The sequence below is a fragment of the Lissotriton helveticus genome, chromosome 9, assembly GCF_964261635.1.
Source record: "Lissotriton helveticus chromosome 9, aLisHel1.1, whole genome shotgun sequence".
NCBI lineage: Eukaryota > Metazoa > Chordata > Amphibia > Caudata > Salamandridae > Lissotriton > Lissotriton helveticus.
In genome coordinates this window covers 613,150,905-613,168,917 of record NC_136070.1, presented here as the reverse complement: position 1 = coordinate 613,168,917, position 18,013 = coordinate 613,150,905, and the positions used below count along the sequence as shown (strand labels likewise).

General features: G+C 44.6%; 1 protein-coding gene across 1 annotated transcript in view; it reads left to right on the top strand.

The window, feature by feature from the left end:
- The window catches only part of LOC144781680 (uncharacterized), a 253,397-nt gene that overhangs the window by 123,004 nt on the left and 112,380 nt on the right, over window positions 1–18,013 (top strand). The gene's annotated exons all lie outside the window — the stretch shown is intronic.

Below are 18,013 nucleotides of genomic sequence, written 5' to 3'. Positions count from 1 at the left end.
AACACACTGCTTATCACAAATGTGTCAGCTGTATCAGGAGATATGTGGTATTTAATTATATTGTTTTTCAGGAAGATCTGATTTAATTGCCTCCTTGCTTCTTTTTTTGCCCATCCCTCCCACAGTATCCTACTCCTCTAATTTAAAAAACATACAAACCGCAGTCAGTCAGCAGACAGCACAGTCTTCACACTTCTCACCCAGGTGATCATACCTCAGATTTCTTCTACACATTGTGTGTGAAGGGAGTCCCCTGAACTCTGCTCTTTAAGTGAGAGATAAGTTGACTCTTTTTGCTTATTTTTTTCTTTTTCTGAGAGAAAACCCACCAATTCTTTGACTTTCTTAACCTGACAAGAGTTGATCATGGCTGAATCCGCGAAAAAATATGTTTGTAGACCATGTAAAACCTATGCCAGGAAAAGGCTTCATTCTTAAGACCCTCGTCCTCGGAAGACCCTTGAGGTCATATCCTGACCTCAAGGCAAAGGATTGCAAAATGTGTTGCACCTTATCTACAAAAACTCAGAAAGACTGAGAGGGTCAACTGTTATTATTGTTCCAAAAATCTAAATCAGGAGAACCTTACGCTTCTGAGGAGTAATATGACAACACTACAGAGACCTCAGGTAAAGAGTAATAAAGGGTCCATTAACAATGAGCGCTCTGTAAAATCTACGTCAGAAGGATAATCTGCAACTTCTTGGTCAACTCCAAGGAAAGCTCACAAAACATCTATGAGAGAATCTGAAGTAACTCATCAAATAATCAAACGGACTGAAATAAAACTCCTTTATAAACAACCCACAAGTGGTCCTCTGAGCACTTACCCCAAAGAAGGGAATATCTCAGGAATCAGACTCAAAAGAAAGAATGTTGACATCATTGCTATTGACCGGACGGCTGTCAGCGACTCAGTCAGCGAAGACTGCATCATTGTCAAACCTGGCTGAAGTCCAGTCATCAACTGCGACTTCAGGTGAAACATCTTCGAAAACAACCCTGACGACCATATTGAATTTGGCCCAATTAATGATTAGACCATTGACGGCAACACCGTCAGTGGCAGCTTTAATGACTACATCATGGGCAACCCCATCAACACAGTCAACAATAACACCAACGCCAACCACAAGAACACTGTTGACGAAACCAATCTTAGAGAAAACACCAGAATAATCAAGAATCACCTTGATAGCAGAATAGGGCATTCCAATGTCACCTATGCCTGAACATACCTCTCCAAGCAAAGTATCACCATTCCTACGACAGCCACTCCTGGATACACAGGAATCTGATGATGACGAAGATGAAGATGATAATGATGATGGACTGTTCAGACATGCATATAGGGCATACCAATTAAAAGTAAAATATTACGACCAATAGGAGAACAGGTGCAAGGAAATTAAAGGCGGTTTTCAGCCTGATTCTGATCAGGTAAAACCCCCTAATTCCAATGTAGCCTGTCAACCCTTCAAAGAGCATTGTGATGATGACATCAATGCTTGGCAGTATGGATACAATCCTTATCTGGCTACCCAAACAACACAAGAGTCTATGATCCAGGTTCCTATAACTCTGGTAAGAGCTCTACTTCTGCTTGAAGATTATTATAAGCTCTTCCCTGAATCGGTGAAAAATGAACCAACAAAACAACTATCAGGATCAGTGACTCCATCTCAATCAGGGCCTCGTACATTTCCAACAACCCTGTGCATTCCTGAGCGTGTTCTTTTAATTCAAGGTCCCACGACCCCTGTGCTTGCTTAGCAATTCAGGGGCATATTCTCAAGGATTTATCACAGAGTAATCTTCACTTTATCGCAGCCAAAGTAGCGATAAATGTATCGCCCCATTCACAAGCTGGTGCTAACAGCCGATATCACCAGTTTACTTGCGATAGCAGATGCAAAAAACTTCGCCACAGATGACCCCGGCAACTATCACTAATGAGATGCAGAGTAGGTGTTCTTGTGCAAAAAGCCGCGACGACACCTCTCCTCAACACTCTCAACGACCAGCCAGTTTGGCAATAATATCCCAAAACAGACAATAAGGTGCATTAGCAGCAGGAATTTAACACCTGCTTTGACCTGGTGTAAAGTCGGATGACAACCTGCAGCAGAAAAGGGAGCCCAGCCCAGAGCCACACCCGAAGAAAAACAGATGCCATGGAGCTACTGAACATGTAGCCCGGAGCCACAAGAGAGCCACAACACCCACCGCCACCATCCCCAGCCCCCCCGACAAAGAACTTTATGAAATCATACACAAAACAATTTGCCTGACATCGCTCAATTACAACAATCAAAATGCATGTGTGTTCAGAAAAAGGAGAATCACTCATTCATCTTTGAATTACCAAACAAAACATTGTATTCAATAAAACTCAAAACAACTATTTTGAACAGTCACCGCAGGCCTTCTTCTCAGGACAATCTGTAGGTCACAGCCTGCAAGATAAAATTCTAGATAAGAATGTGTGTCCTGCGCTCATCAAAGAACAGAGAAAGTGAGCAAAGGAGAGAGATAGATAGAGAGAGAGTGAGAGACAGTGAAAAGAAGAGAGGGAGTGGGAGTGGGAGAGAGAGTGCCGACACTGCGGAACCAGGCCTCACTGCTCACCTGCTGCCACCGGTGTGTCTCTAACCACGTGCCGGTATGTACTGCAGTTCACCAGGTCCCTTATCTGAAACAGAGTCCAGATTTATGAATGGCAGAGTCCCTACAATTGCACATGCCATTATCCCTTGGACACAGGCTTCTGCACCCCAGCCCCTCCCGCGGCCCAGCGGTGATTGCCCGCCCCAGCGCACCCAGGCCTCACTGCTCACCTTCCGCCACGGGCGTGTCTCCAAGAGGGCCCACCACATGCAGGTGCAAGCCCCAAGCCCGGGGCCCTCAAACATGGCAACCTCTGCATCATGCAGCCCCGCTCAACGGGCCACCAGGTCACACACTTGATTCTGGGTCTTGATTTCGCTGTGGCAGAGATCATATCAGTGCACACAGCATTATTGCAGGCCGCACACCCGCTCAGCCCTTTAGGTGCAACTAACTCTGTGACCTGTGAGACAACGCCACGTGGCGGTAGACCAGCACTGCCCGCTGGCTCAGGCCTACATTGCGGTCCAGCAGGGCTCACACAAATCCTCACCAGTCCGGACCGCCAGGAATGCACACCCGCACAGCACTTCAGGTGCCCCTACCTCAGTGCACCGAAAGTCACCGTCCCGTGGCGGTGTGCCTGTGCTGGCCGCAGTGTATCCGGTGCCACCAAGTCTGTGCCCCGCAAATCATGGACCCTTTATGATTAAATCTCGTCGTGTGGATACCATCATGTCACCTCCGGCTCTGGGGAATATGTTGTGGCAAGGCCCTAGGCCAGTGGTTCCCAAACTATGCGCCGCGGCTCCCTGGTGCGCCGTTAGGAGTAGCCAGGGGCGCCGCCGGCGCACGATGTGGGAAAGAGCTTGTGTCGAGGAAGATTGTAATCATGTGAGAATGTAAGCCATTAATAAAAAATTATGCGTCTTTTGACACCCTATGCAACCAAAGCTTATTTAAATTACACACAGGGGTGTTACAAATGCCACCTGTATGATCATGAATCATGGTTTGACTCGAGCGCACGGCCGCCATACGCGCGGCTACGTGCTTTCACGTTGCCTCTGCCTATATTCGCAGAAATGAATGTTGGACGTTACTGCTGCCGGTGTTCAGTCGTGCCTCTGGGGACCCTCTTCTCAAGAGACAAGTAGGTTGGTTTCAAAAGTAATACTCCTTGCTTTAAGTTACTTGTTGCTTTAATTATTAATGTAAAGAAGGGGAACATGTCAAACTCGTGACCCCCAAGCAGCCCGTGTATTTACATGCTGGCTGCTTTTTCCTGCACTTTGTTAGTGTGAGGAAACACTGTGCCGGATTTTACAAGTCAGAAATTTCAGTAGGCAAACTGCCTGTGGAAATAGGCCGCATTGCAGACAGGATTAGTTTTCCAGCCCCACCCAGTCTGACCCTCAGCAAGGCCTGGCAGGAAGCATGTAATAACCCCGTCACATGTTATAACCCAGTCACTGTAATAACCTTTCCTTCTCAGCCTCAGTGAAAGTTTCTCATTCTTCCCTCCGTATGTTTCTCCATGTTAGTGACAAGAAGAGTAAGGCCTCTCAAATTAAATGAGTAAGAATTATAAAACCTTTAATAAAGTGTCTTGAATTTTATTGTAATTACATGGATAAAGCGCTTACTACCTCGGACAAAACATCGAAGCTCAAACTGCAACAACCTGGGCATCGGAGAGGCTGTTAAATCACCCCAGACTGGGCCGCCCACGTGTGTTTTATTTCTGGGATGAGAGAAATACAGGAAACTAAAATTGACACCAAGACTTTCAGTCTGAGAAAATAAGGGCAAGCAGCAGGTGGAAGAAGGAATACACAAGGGTAGAACAAAGTGTGAAAGAATCAAAGGGAAAGAGAAGGAAAGCAGGACATAAAGGCAGAGAAAGGGGAGAAAAAGAATGTCAGAAGAGGAAAGGCAGCAACAAGAGGTTGAGAAACGAAAAGACTGAGGGGATAGAAGATGTTTTAGCTTTTTCATAAATGAAAGTTTCTCAAAGCATTATTAACGGACCATAAACAGATACAGCTGGGTTTGCAAAAATGCAAGCTTCCTTTAATGCACAGAACAGGCACGCCTATGGCTGCTCTTTGGCTCTTTTTAGCGTTTAAGACAGTGCATTCTGGGGCTTGTAGTTTGTCTTTTTTTACACTATGATGAGTATAATCTCACAACTCATTGTAAGCGAGAGCTTTGTATTATTTCTCTCTTAACCAATTATAGTACTGGAAGTACTCCCAAGGTCGGGCTTACATCCCCCCCACCGGGAAAAAAAAAGTGTCATGATGGGGAGCCACGGCCAACTGCCAATTAGGTCAAGGGAGCCACAGGTCGCAAAAGTTTGGGAACCACTGCCCTGGCCCTCATGCATAAATAATAACCACACGGATACACCCTGATAGATTGGAAATGGCGTCCAGCACGTGCGCCCGGCCCTTTTTATTGGTAGGGTCACATGTCCTGTGACGCGGATGCTGGATGGGTGTGGTGTGGGTGTAAACCAGCCGTCAGGGAGTGGCTGTGACATGCTGACAACTAGACCTGTGATCAGCAGATCACCACAGGGAAGACCTGGGACATGTAGCGTTGTCCCCCCCCCTACTACCCCCCCTGTGAGCGTAAGCGGAGTGGGCTGGCCTCGCGTATACCAGTCCAGCGTAAAGGTGTGAACAAAGACCCCGGGCTCTGGGCTTGGTTCCGTCCTGGGCGGGACAAGGAAGTAACTAATGTGCCTGTCCCTGTTGTGGTGCCGGCGCCACCCAGACCGCAATCGGCAATGTCTCACCCTGTGACCCAAGTCCCACAACATGAGCAACATGGACGTAAGGGGGAATCACTGAGCCTACATTCATCCATACTTCCGCACTTTAAAGATCATAGACATGACACATCTTTGTAAATATGAATGTTTAATGCACATTCAGTGGAGTGTTGTAGCTGGAGCAGTGCAGGGCCATTCAAACCCCACTTTACATTGTTGGCCCGTGGAGGGCCAGACATAGTCCCTCAGGGAAGGACAAGTTCAACAGAAGGGGATGAGCTCAGTTCGCAGTCTGATTGCTGTGTCATTGGTGATCAAACAGAATATGGCAGTCCATGTCGAGGTCCAAGGTGAGTGTACCAGAGAGTGTCTCAGGGGACAGTGGATGGTGATGACGCAGAGGGCAGAACCAAGCTGAAACCGACCATATGGCGGAGATGAATGCTACTGCTTCCTTCGCACCATGAAGGCAGATTCATCCGCATCTTCGTCTTCTGCTGTTTCATGTGCCTCACGTGTGGATGGCGGTGTTCTGTCTCCAGCACTGTGTGGCGGTGATACCTCAGGGGCCGGAGGTGGAATGTCTACTGCACTGTGTGGCACTGACACTACAGGGGGCGGAGATGTGGATGGAGTGGTAGCAGCAGCATGTATGAGCGCCAGGCCTTGTGGCAGCAATGCCATGAGGAGGGTCTTTAGGGTGTTGAGGAAACCAGCTACCTCTCGCTGGTGTGCAGCCATGGCAGCCCCTCTTTCCTCCTGCATCCGCTCCATGTTCTCCATGATCCTCTGCATGTGTCCCAACACCCGGGTGACATCGCTAGAGCCACTCTGACAAAACAGTTTATCTTGTCTTTGAGTCAGGACTCCAGCGATGTCAGCCATGGTTCGTTGAAGAGCATGGAGCGGACTTTGGGTGTCCGTTAGGGACTGTGAGTGGTCCCGGATGGGATATAGACACCCATGTATGGCATCTAGTTTGGCTGCCATGCGGTTGAACTCCACCCGCACCTGTTCAGCCAGCTGCTCCTGGCACCCCAACACACGGCCTTTGAAGGCCATGTGTTCTTCGTGGGGGTCCTGGGAGGCAGCCGTGGTGGTGGGTGTTGCCTACTGTGTGGTCTGTGCAGGGGGTGGGGTCTCCTCGTAGCAGCTGGGCTGCCCTGCTCCTGGAGGTGGGGTATAGAGGCTGGCCATGAGCTGTTGGAGGGCGTCGGGTCAAAGGTGTTTTGGTCCTCTTCGTCATCAGAGAAGAGAGGTTGACAGTTTACATTGTGACTGTTTGGCAGGAGTTGCCTATTTGATGCGGGACAGTGGACATTTCGACAACATCACGTATGTGTGTTTGTACTTGTACATGGCAACTCACATTTCCCTACAATGCCAAATGTGATTTGCCAGTTCTACACACAAGTGGCACCAGTTGTGTCCTCTGTTCTGTTGTGGACGTGTTGTGGTTTGTACCACATTGTTGTCAATGTTGATGTGCTCTGCATGTAATGTGTGTCTGCTGCATTTTGGGGGAGTCGCACCTGCAGCTCTGATTTTGCTGGTCCTTCTCCCTTTCATGCGGTGTGCCTTTGACTTCTGTGCTTATGACAGTGCTGAGATGTTACATACTTGGGTACATTGGTCTCTTGGTGGGAGTTGCGGGTCTGGGGTATGGTTTATCCACAGATGTGCTCTACTCAATTGTGCATGTATGACATTGTGCCCATGTCCCCCCTTCCCTCCAATCCCTGGTCCTTACTCACCCTAGTGCTGTTGTGTCCGGTCATGTTAAGCAGTGTCCGGTCCCCCAACTCCTGCCACCGTCTCCCCACTGATGACTGTGGACACAATTTCCACCATCTCATCCAGCTCCCCCTGTGGCGCTGGACTCCCACCTCCAGTCTAAATTGCTGCCTTCCGGTTGTTGGCGAGTTTCTGCTTGGTTTTGTGCTTCTCATCATTCCAGCGCCTCTTGACCTCTTCCATTGTCCACTTCAGCACTCCGACTGCATTCACCTTGTCCACGATGGATTGCCATATTCAATTTTGTGTTGCCAATGACACAGAGGAGGTGACGAACAGTAGTTGATGGTGTTCTACCACCTCCGTTATCAGGATCCTGTTTTTCTGGAGACTGAACCGCCTCTTCCTACTCTTCTTGTTCTTGCCCTTTCCTGACCCCGAGGTCCCAGGCTGGGTTCAATGCTACAGCTTCTATCAGGGCTCCAAATGGACTGGCTATTCTGGCTGATATGACTATCAGATGTGGTCAGACATTGGCCCATATCGGGACCATCTACCATACGAAAAGAAGACCGAGTCAAAAGCAGTGCTCAAGGAAGGAGAAAGGACATGGTCTGCAATTATTTGCATGGCAATGTATATTAGAACAATTAGACTCAGAACATTGCAGGTGCAGCAGTATTGTACAGTCAGGATTGTGTACAATAAATAAAATAGCATGGATATTAAATTAGTAACATGGAATGTTTGTGGGTTAAATGATTATCAGAAGAGACAGAGGGTTGCACTTGCATTAAAGCAAATGAATGTAGACTTTATATTTCTACAGGAAACTCATATTATGCTCTCACAAGTGCTTTTGCTGGAACAGATGGGCTTTCACGTACTAGCATACTCTAGGCAAGGAACCAAAACGAGAGGAGTAGCAATAATGTCTAAGAATAGGAATTTTGTAGTTAGGAAGAAATTGGAAGATCAGTGGGGGAGATGGGCAATGGTTGAATGTTTGATTGAGGGGGAGTGGACAACTCTTGGTGTCGTATATGGATCAACAGAGGATGACCCAGAAATTCTAGAATTTTTGGATACGGAACTGGCTGTATGGTCACCCCGCATTATAATGGCTGGAGATTTCAATATTAACGGAGCAGATGGGTTAGGGTTAGGCTCTTTCGGTAGGTATCAAGGTCGGAAAAAAAGAGTACATCAAGCATTAGGTAATTTATTAATGAATAACTCCTTATCTGATGTATGGGGGAAAACTAGACCAGATAAAAAAGGATATACTTACTATTCAGCCCCACACCGAATTTGTGTAAGGTTGGACTATTTTTTTGTATCAAATGCATTACTTTCCAGTTCAAAGATAGATAGACACCCCCGAATTTTTAGTGACCATAATCCCCTCATATTAACACTAAAAATAACAGTAACAACTAGAAGTGATAGGGTATGGACCTTTGAAAGAGGACTCCTACAGGATGATAGCTATATACAACATATGTCAAAGTGGATGAAAGACTTTTTTGAGATTAATAGAGGGAGTGCAGCTGTTGGGATAGTATGGGATGCATTCAAGGCAAGTGTCCGTGGAGAGACTCTTAGTTTTAGCACATTTATACGTAATCAGGAGCGGATTAGGAATAATGAATTATTCAAGGCAGTAATAGACGCCGAGGAGGAGCTGCATCAATCTATATCCGCAGGCAGATCAGTCGATCAAGTGCTGATTAAGGTGCTGAAAGCTAAAAGTGATGCAGAAGAATATATTGCAAACAAGGCAGCTAAGAAGTTTATGGCCAAAAGAGAAAGATGTCATGAATTTAGTGAGAAGGTAGGTAGGGTATTAGCTGTACGTACTAGACAAATTGCAGCGTCAGGGACGATAAGGGAAATCAGAGATGTAACAGGTGGGCTACATACTGACCCGCAGAAAATTCGAGAAGTATTTAGGAATTTTTATGAGTCACTATATGATGATAAGCAGATTACTAACCGAACGGAAATAGTCGAGTACTTACAGGGAGTACCACTTGAAAGACTTACAGAGGTAGAGGCAGAATTATTAGAAGAGCCACTGGAAGTACAGGAGATTAAAATAGCAATAGCAGATCTCCCTTCGGGAAAAGCTGCTGGCCCTGATCAACTTCCTATTGAATTTTATAAAACGTTCTGGGAAATACTTGGTAACGATCTAGTAAAGACATTACAGATAGCACGATCAGGGGAATCTATTCCAGGTTCATGGGGAGGAGCAGATATTGTGTTCATTTTGAAAAAGGGGAAACCTGCCACTGAGCCGGGGTCTTACAGGCCGATTACATTAATGAACTCTGACACTAAAATCTATTCTAAGGCATTGGCTACTAGATTTGCTACAACAATAGGAAACCTTGTAAGCAATAATCAACACAGGTTTATTCCTGGAAGGGGCACTACGCACCATACGCGTAAGGTTATCACCTTGTTTGATGCCGCAGGGGTCGCAGGAGACCCGATGGCGGTGATGTTACTGGATGCCGAAAAGGCCTTTGATCGGGTCTCCTGGGACTACCTGTGGCATGTTTTAATAAGGGCAGGAGTTAAAAGGGGGTATATTAGAGCACTACAGACATTATATACAGATCCGGTGGCTTCTATTAGAGTAAATGCAGGCTCTACCCGACAATTCCGGATTAAGCGGGGCACAAGGCAGGGATGCCCGTGTTCCCCGCTTTTATTCGCAATGAATATGGATCCCCTAATTCGCAGGATAGAGCTTTGTGAGAGGATTGACCCCCTATACACACATTTGGGACAATGTAAGCTGCTTGCATATGCTGATGATGTGGCAGTGATTACACCAAACCCCACAGAGACGATCGAGCAGATAGAGATTGAGGCAAGGAGATTTGGTCAAATTTCGGGGTATGCTTTAAATACCTCTAAGACACAAATAATTAAAAATGCTTATACACAATGTGATGATGTCCGGGTGGTTTCAACAGGGGTGTATCTTGGAGTAAATATCACGGCTGAGTTGGATACTTTAGTGGAACAAAACATAGTCCCAATAATTGCTAAAGTAGGGAAGCAATTAGACAGATTAGATAAATTACATCTCACAATTGTTGGGCGAACAAATATTGTCAAAATGATGCTATTGTCTAAATTTTTATATATATTTAGAGCTATTCCTCTTTTTTTCGAGAATAAGTGGTTCAAGACTTGTGAGCATATCATTAACCGGTTTATCTGGGCAAAGGGGAAAACAAGGAGAGCGTACAGATTTATGACATTAACTCGTGAACAGGGAGGGTGGGCGCTTCCAGATATAAAGCTATATTATTGGGCAGCGGCACTCCAATACATGGTGGGTTTACTGGGAGGAGCAGAAGTAGAAGCCCAGGATGAATTTGGCACACTGGCCATCTACGGATTAGTAATGGGAGCGGAGGCAGAAAATCTATTGTTGAAATTTACAGATGCAAGTTATTATAAAAGAACAAGATTTAAGACCATCTTAGCAGCCTATAAAATATGGAAATCCTTCACTAAACGGTTTGGAATTGGGAAATACAATGTCTATACTAGGCTAGAAGGTAATCCCACCCTTCCCAGAGAGGTATTCTCAGATACAGTTTTTAGTGAGTGGGGCAGGAAAGGAATTCGGATGGTGGGTGATATTATAGACTCACATGGCATGATGCAATTTTCAGAATTACAGATACATTATGGTTTAGATACGAGGCAATTTTTTTAATATCTCCAAGTAAGAAGCTTTATTAATAAAAAAAAGGGTGGTCCAGTGGGATTTGTAAAGAACTCAATATTAGAGGTTATACAAGCAGGTACAGATTGCACAATTAAGAGGTTCTACTCAGAATTATCAAATTCAAAGAAAGATGACCTGGAAAAGTGGGCGGATAAATGGGCGAATGGTTTAGATATAGACCGAAATTATTTCTATCAATCATTAGATATGGGACAGAAGTTATTATGCTCAGCCTCACTACAATCCCAACACTATAAAGTTTTGTACCATCTATATTATACGCCTGCGAAAATTGCCCAACGGGGAGCAGTGTCAGGTACCAGCTGTTTTAGATGCGATAGTTTAGACGCTGATTTATCTCACATTTTTGCAACCTGCCCCCATTTGGAAACAACTAAGAAGGATATCCAGAGTTTTCTTAATAATGCGTTGGGGATTGGAATTTAATTAACTCCATCAATAATATTATTAGGAGTTGAGGTGGAGAGTCAGACGCAGAGTGGGAGTTTTATTTTTGTAGCGATGGCAATACTGAGATTATGTATAGCCACGGTATGGCTGGATCCCCTCCCACCAACGTTTCATCAATGGTTAGCTAAGTTACTTTCAATTTATAAGTTAGAACTCGCTATTTATGCCCGGAAGGGAAAAAAGGGAAGGAAGCTGGGTATACAAATCTGGGAATCGAGTTATTGTTTATAATAAGTTTGATGATTTTTTTTTTTTTTTTAGTAAGTTGGTTCTGTCTCAAAAAATGTAACAGCATTAAGACTGATGTAATTATGTAACGATTGGCTTTTGATATGTATATGTACTTTGTATGTTTGTATAGTTTCTTTTTTTCTGTTTTATTGTGACCTGTATATCTTATAAAGGGGGAAAAACTCAATAAAAATATTTTTTTTAAAAAAGGATTGTGTACGTTCCATCTCATTTAGACCACAGGTGCAGAGCAGTATCCTAGAAATTGCCTCACGACAGAGAGTCCTTGTTTGAAGGACATGTTGATGAAGCTCTCCAGTCTATCAAATCAGACATGGACATAGAAGTTCTCTAGGAATGCTTACAATAAAGCAAGCTCAGCCCTTTTGTGGAGCCGCTGGAAGAGTCCAATACTCTTACAGAGAGATTTCAAACCATATAGTTGTCAACCTTGCCTGCTGTTTCTGCAGATATACTGCCACGATTATTTGCAACCATACAGGGTGCCACACCAGCATCCTATCACATACAGGCTCCTTGTAGAAGAGCTGTACATCAGTCCTTGGGCCATGAGGGCTCAAAACGATAGTGACACTAAAAAGGAAACAGTCATAAAGAATCCAAACATCCCTGTAGTAAGACTAGATTCACCCACAGACAACTGCAGACTACCTGTGGACCAGGACTCTAAATCAGTAGGACCGTCCCAAAATCCCTGTCTGAGAAACTATAGAGTTGTATGTGCACCAGCTCACAATCCCCTTACCATGAGTTGCATGACAAGTTACATGTGGAATGAGTTGATATATTTATCTTAAACGACTGGTTCAATATTATTGCTATGTCCAATCTCCTCTTACACACCCATAAATGCATCAAGGTTATGTTATGTTATAATAAATGTATATCGCGCACAAATACTCACGAGTTTCCTGGCGCATAAAAAACCAGTGACCATATGGAATAGAAAACATTAGTATGCCTGCTTAAAAAGAAGGGGTTTCAATTGTTTTTTAAAAAGTCTGAAATCCTGAATGTACCGTAGTACAAGGGGCATGGCGTTCCATGTGATGGCTGCTTTGACGGATAGAGACTGACCTTCCAGCCGCATTCTGCGGAAACGAGAAATCTCCATCCGTCGAATGGTGGCTGAGCGCAGCGATCTTTTAGGGACATAGATGGCAAAACGCTTCCTAATGTACAATGGTCCGTGATTGTGCAGAGCTCTGTGTGCCAAAGTAAGAACCTTAAATTGCACACTCTGGGCCACCGGCAGCCAATGAAGTCTAGCCGCGGCATTCTGTATGATCTGCAATGTATTTTGTAGATATCCAGGAATACCCACATACAAAGCATTGGCGTAATCAATGCGGGAGAGAATAAGAGCCCGCACGACCATTTCATTGGCCGACCTTGGGAGCAGAGGAAGAACCTTCTAAGTGACTTAAGAGTGCCAAACAGACACCAGTAAGTCTCTTAATTTGCACCGCAAACCGCAGGTCCTATTTGAACCAGACCCCCAGGTTTTTAGCTGGCGCTCCCTCAGAGTTAGGACGTGGAGAGTCTGAAGGCCATATAGACTTTCTAAAGGTGGGCGGGAACTGGCCATATAAAAGAACCTCAGACTAATCCTTGTTGCATTTCAGTTGGGCATAAGCCAACCACCTAAACACAGCAGAGAGAAAGTTCCAGGCCATTACGGTTGACAAGTTGGAGTCCTTCCACGTAAATAGGAGCTGGGTGTCGTCGGCATATGCAATTATTTTTTCACCCAGTTCCTCAGCCCAAAAAATCAGAGGAGTCAAATAAATATTGAAAAGCAGAGGCCTTAAGGTGGAGCCCTGAGGGACGCCTGTGAGCAATTTCTTGGGGGTCGATGAAAATGGAGGCATCCAGACCTTCCGGGAACGATCTTCTAAAAAGGATTTGATCCAGTCCCACGCAGCACCGGCAATACCTATATTAGACAGGCGTGCAAGGAGAAGTTGATGAGGCAACATTTCGAAGGCAGCAGAGAGGTCAAGTAAAATCAAGGCCGCTCTGCCGCCCGCATCGAGGCACTCCCGGATGGCCTCGGCCATCTCCACTAACCCCGTCTCGGTACTACAAGAAGCCCTAAAACCGGACTGAACCGAATGGAGAAGGCCTGAGGTTTCCACATAGGCTTCCAGTTGTCGAAAAACCACCTTCTCGCAGACCTTAGCCAGGGCTGGTGAAAGGGATATAGGGCGATAGCTGTCCAGTTTAGACGGGTCTAGCGAGGGCTTTTTCAACAAAGGCAGTAACTTAGCCCGTTTCCAGCTCAAAGGTACAACAGCCGCCGTGAGGGATAGATTAATAATCCTACTGACCTCTGGATATACCACCTCTGCGACTCCAGCCAGCACTCTAGCAAGACAGGGATCAGTCGGAGACCCTGATTTAAGGGATTTGAGAATGGCCAGGACATCTGGTCCGGCAATGGATAAAAAGTTCATAAACGATGGAACTAATGAAATAGACACTGGAAAGGGTAGATGTAAAGGTCCCGCCGGTGCCAGATCACCCGGCCCAAGGCTATCTTGGATATTCTGTACTTTCTCAGCAAAAAAAGAAGATAGATCCTCGCACCATTGAGATGATGCAGGACGGACCGTTTGTTCGGCAGCAGGTGACAAGAAACTTCTCACAATGGAGAAAATCTCCTTGCTATTGTTGTTAGCTTTTGCTATTCGTTCTGCAAAGAAGCCACTTATTGCCTCCCTAATAGCTGCATAGTAGTCTCTCTGAGCTTTGCGGAGAGCATTTTTGGCCAATGGACAGTAGTTACGACGCCAGTACCGTTCCAAAGTTTTACAGCCCAATTTAAGATCTCTAAGAGTGGCTGAATACCAAGGTTTAGATGGAGTTGGTCTCGGTCGCCTAGAGGAGGGGGGTTTTAATACTTTGCCAACTTCTTGGCAGATCCAGGAAGACAAGCTATCAACCATTCACTCAAGATCAACAGTGGACACCGGGCAGGTTGCCGAAAGAGCCCGAGAGAGAGCCGGAATGTCAATCTTCCGAGCCGGATTCTTATGTGCCGGAACTGAAGGGTAAGGATATTTTCCTATAGTCCAAGAAAAATGTACCAGATAATGATCTGACCAGGTGATCTGTAGAGGGTCAGATACAAACAGGTCGAAATTGGAACATACCAGGTCTATTATATTGTAGTGTAGTTCCTATATTCCCAATAGGCTCTGCACATTGGAATAATATAAACAGCAGTGTAGACGTAGGACTGAGGTCGACTAGGTCTCTACTGACTATATTAGACTTAATTAGTTTTGCCAGCTAGCTCAGAGGTCACTAGAAACTTTCTCGAGTAAGCAAGGAGGAGTTTAACTTCCCTGGATAGACAAGAAGGGATTAGCTTCTGACAACCATATAACATGACAACTTTGCTCCCTCAGAATAAAGAGTGTATCTCTAGAGTCGTGTGAAAACAATAGACAACTATTTCACTCAGTCAATTGTGCATACTTAGTTTCATCAAAGTGCAGAGAAATAGAGAGACGGGCGTTTTCAATAAAAGGTGTTATTTATTGAGCAGTCTTCTTTCTCATGCAAGAGAAATGAATTGCCACAATTGCAATACTTATCATGAGGTAAAGTGCGTACAGTAAAAGGAGTATTATGAAATAATACTGTAAAAGCATTGATATGGTTTCTTAGCCATATGATACTTTAAAATGGATAAAATATATACATACATAAAAACATTGACTAACGTACTCAACTGGTGCTTCTAATCTACGCCTACCCCGGTGTATCTGACCTAAGCCTAATACGTGGGAAGGAGTAAGTAAGTAGCAGTTTTAACTAAGTTAGGGTTTTTGCCAAGGATCTGAATCAAGAATTCTCTTAAGGGTTTAGTCAGTTCCGTACCTTGGTTCTTAGAATGAAGGGGGTCTTGTATCTCTCTCTCGGGACTCGATATCCCAGCAACCCGCAAGGGTGGCTGGAAACACCGGAGCTGGATTTTCCCGGCTGGAGAAAAAGACAGCGTCTTCCTCAGTGCGTCAAAAGGGAGGGGCGGCTTCCTTCGGCTCCTCGCATCAGCTGGGCTTCCGGGCAAGTAGATAGCCGCTCTGCTCCAAACCACCGTGTGTTTGCTTAAGGCAACATTGGTATATTTATACCTGAAAGGTACCGGGTTTGACGTAAGGTTGGACATAAGACGTCACCAAGAACTAACAGTTCTTTCTGACTCTTAGGAGTTCTTGTGCAAATCAAAACAAGAGCAGGGGAATTTCCGGGACTGCTGGAGGCTTGGTTTGTTTAAAGAACGCGTTGTACTTTCTAGGAGTCTAGGGGAGTAGCCTTGCCGTATTTGGACTGCATCGGCTATTACTAAATATGGATATGATTCTCATGCCTCTATAAGGGTATTATTTATTATAGCCATATAAGGGCATAAATCGGGAATATCGAATTAGGGTCCTAGATAGAAACACAACACCCACTCCACGAATTAATATCCATCATTACTAAAAACTAAGCAATATTAAACATAACGATGCATGTGTGTTGTCCAACCCACCCCAAAATACATATTTCAAATGCATTTGAAATGGTATATGGCAAATACACGAAAATGAGTATTGGTACTGTATGCTTTTCAAGCAGTGTTATCATTCAGTTAAATGCATATATATATCAGCTGAATGAATTGCGAAAATTATACATGAAATGGCTCTGAATACAGAAAAGAAGGTCGAAACCATTCCATCACATATTTATACAAATGCTGTACATGTGCTAGAGGCTGAGGTAAAATATTGTCTCTAGAGTTCCTAAAATAGAAGCTCTGTTCTCTAAGAATTTAAGCAGAGTCATTTGTGCCAGAAAAAGGGTAAATATTTTGGAAGTGAAAAAAAAATAATTTCGCTCTCAAGGGAAAAAATAGTTCCAATTGTTTTCAGTAGCTGTGTTTATCAAAACTGAAGGCCGAATTCAGAGTTCAGGGAACGCTGTGTGCTCGTTGTTTTAAAAAGTTATTCTTTTTGTTCAGGGGAGAACATCATTTCAGACACACTTGCAAAAAGTTGGTCTACAACATCAGGTGAAAATTTGACCAAGTTTGAAAATGCTGAAATTGTGCATATGTGAGAATGATTGCTATCATCGATGTCAGGATCAGAAATGCGCACAGAAGGTTGTACCTGTTTGGTGCTGCTTTCCTCTCGTACTTCACCGCCACCTACTCTTAGTGGTGAAGTCTCAACGAATGCCGTCATCAGAATAGGTAGCCGCTTGGGACAACACGATGCATGAGTCGTTACCGGACCTAGCAAGGTATCTGTATCCATTGGTACTGCTGATGGTAGTGTAAGACAGATGTCCAACACGTATTATTCTCCGCATAGCATACATCGAAGCACAGGTAAGATGCAATTTTGCCAGATTGGTCTGAATGAAAGAAACCAAGTTGTACTTAGATCTCTTAGCCGGGCAAATCCGAGGACTTTAGTGATGCGGTCCCCGTAGCGTATAGCTAGGATCGTTTCTCCCATCTTTGCTGGAGACTTGTCTGTGGCTTGGCTTGCCATATCGGAGCAGAAGGATCAAAAATAAAATTCCTGCTACGAGTCCCAAAAGAAGAGGCAGACCGCCAAATACAGAATGGACAAAATTCGGAAAAATGCCCAGAACTGTTTCAAAGGGTATTAACAGTCCCGAAAAAATTGTCTTAAATACATGTGCGATGCCACTGGTATCAGACATGTTTAAAATTTGGCTTAACATTTCTATGAAATGTACGGGGCAATTTGTTGATAATAGGGAATGTATCTCTGTTGCTGTCCTTGCAACTTGCAGATCATACGCCTCTTTGGACGAGGTTAAAGGCACAGTTGTCTGTAAAAGAATGGATTTCATTCTGCTTAAAGTATCAATTCGAATAGAAGAGATATTCAAAGAAGGCCATATTGCCGCCTCCATGTCTGGATTGCTGTTTGGATACAATACTTGCATACAGCAAGTGACCATGGAACTAACGCTCACGAGATAGGCTTTTCCTGGCACCATGCCACAACAGCTGTGGTCACTTATTAGAACGTAACTGCCGTTGGAAAGCTGTCTAAAGAATGGCTCTATCTGTGCTGCAGGAGTGCCGTGCAGGTGACATGAAAGGTTATTTGAAGACCCTTCGCAGGCTCCATGCAAGTTAATACCTTGACACAGGAGTGTACCGCTTAGTGATTTTTTACAATTATTACCACTAAGAAATACCTCTTTTTTTCCCTTCACTATAACATTTGTGTGTATAAGGTAAATTCCATGTTGACTTGATGTATCCTTTACCCAACCTTTCATACAGGCCTGCTGGTATATATTTTTGGCAATACTGAAACTAAAAAGTTTTTATAGGGATTGTAATCGTTCCATGTATTATCCATTCAATGACAGGTCTT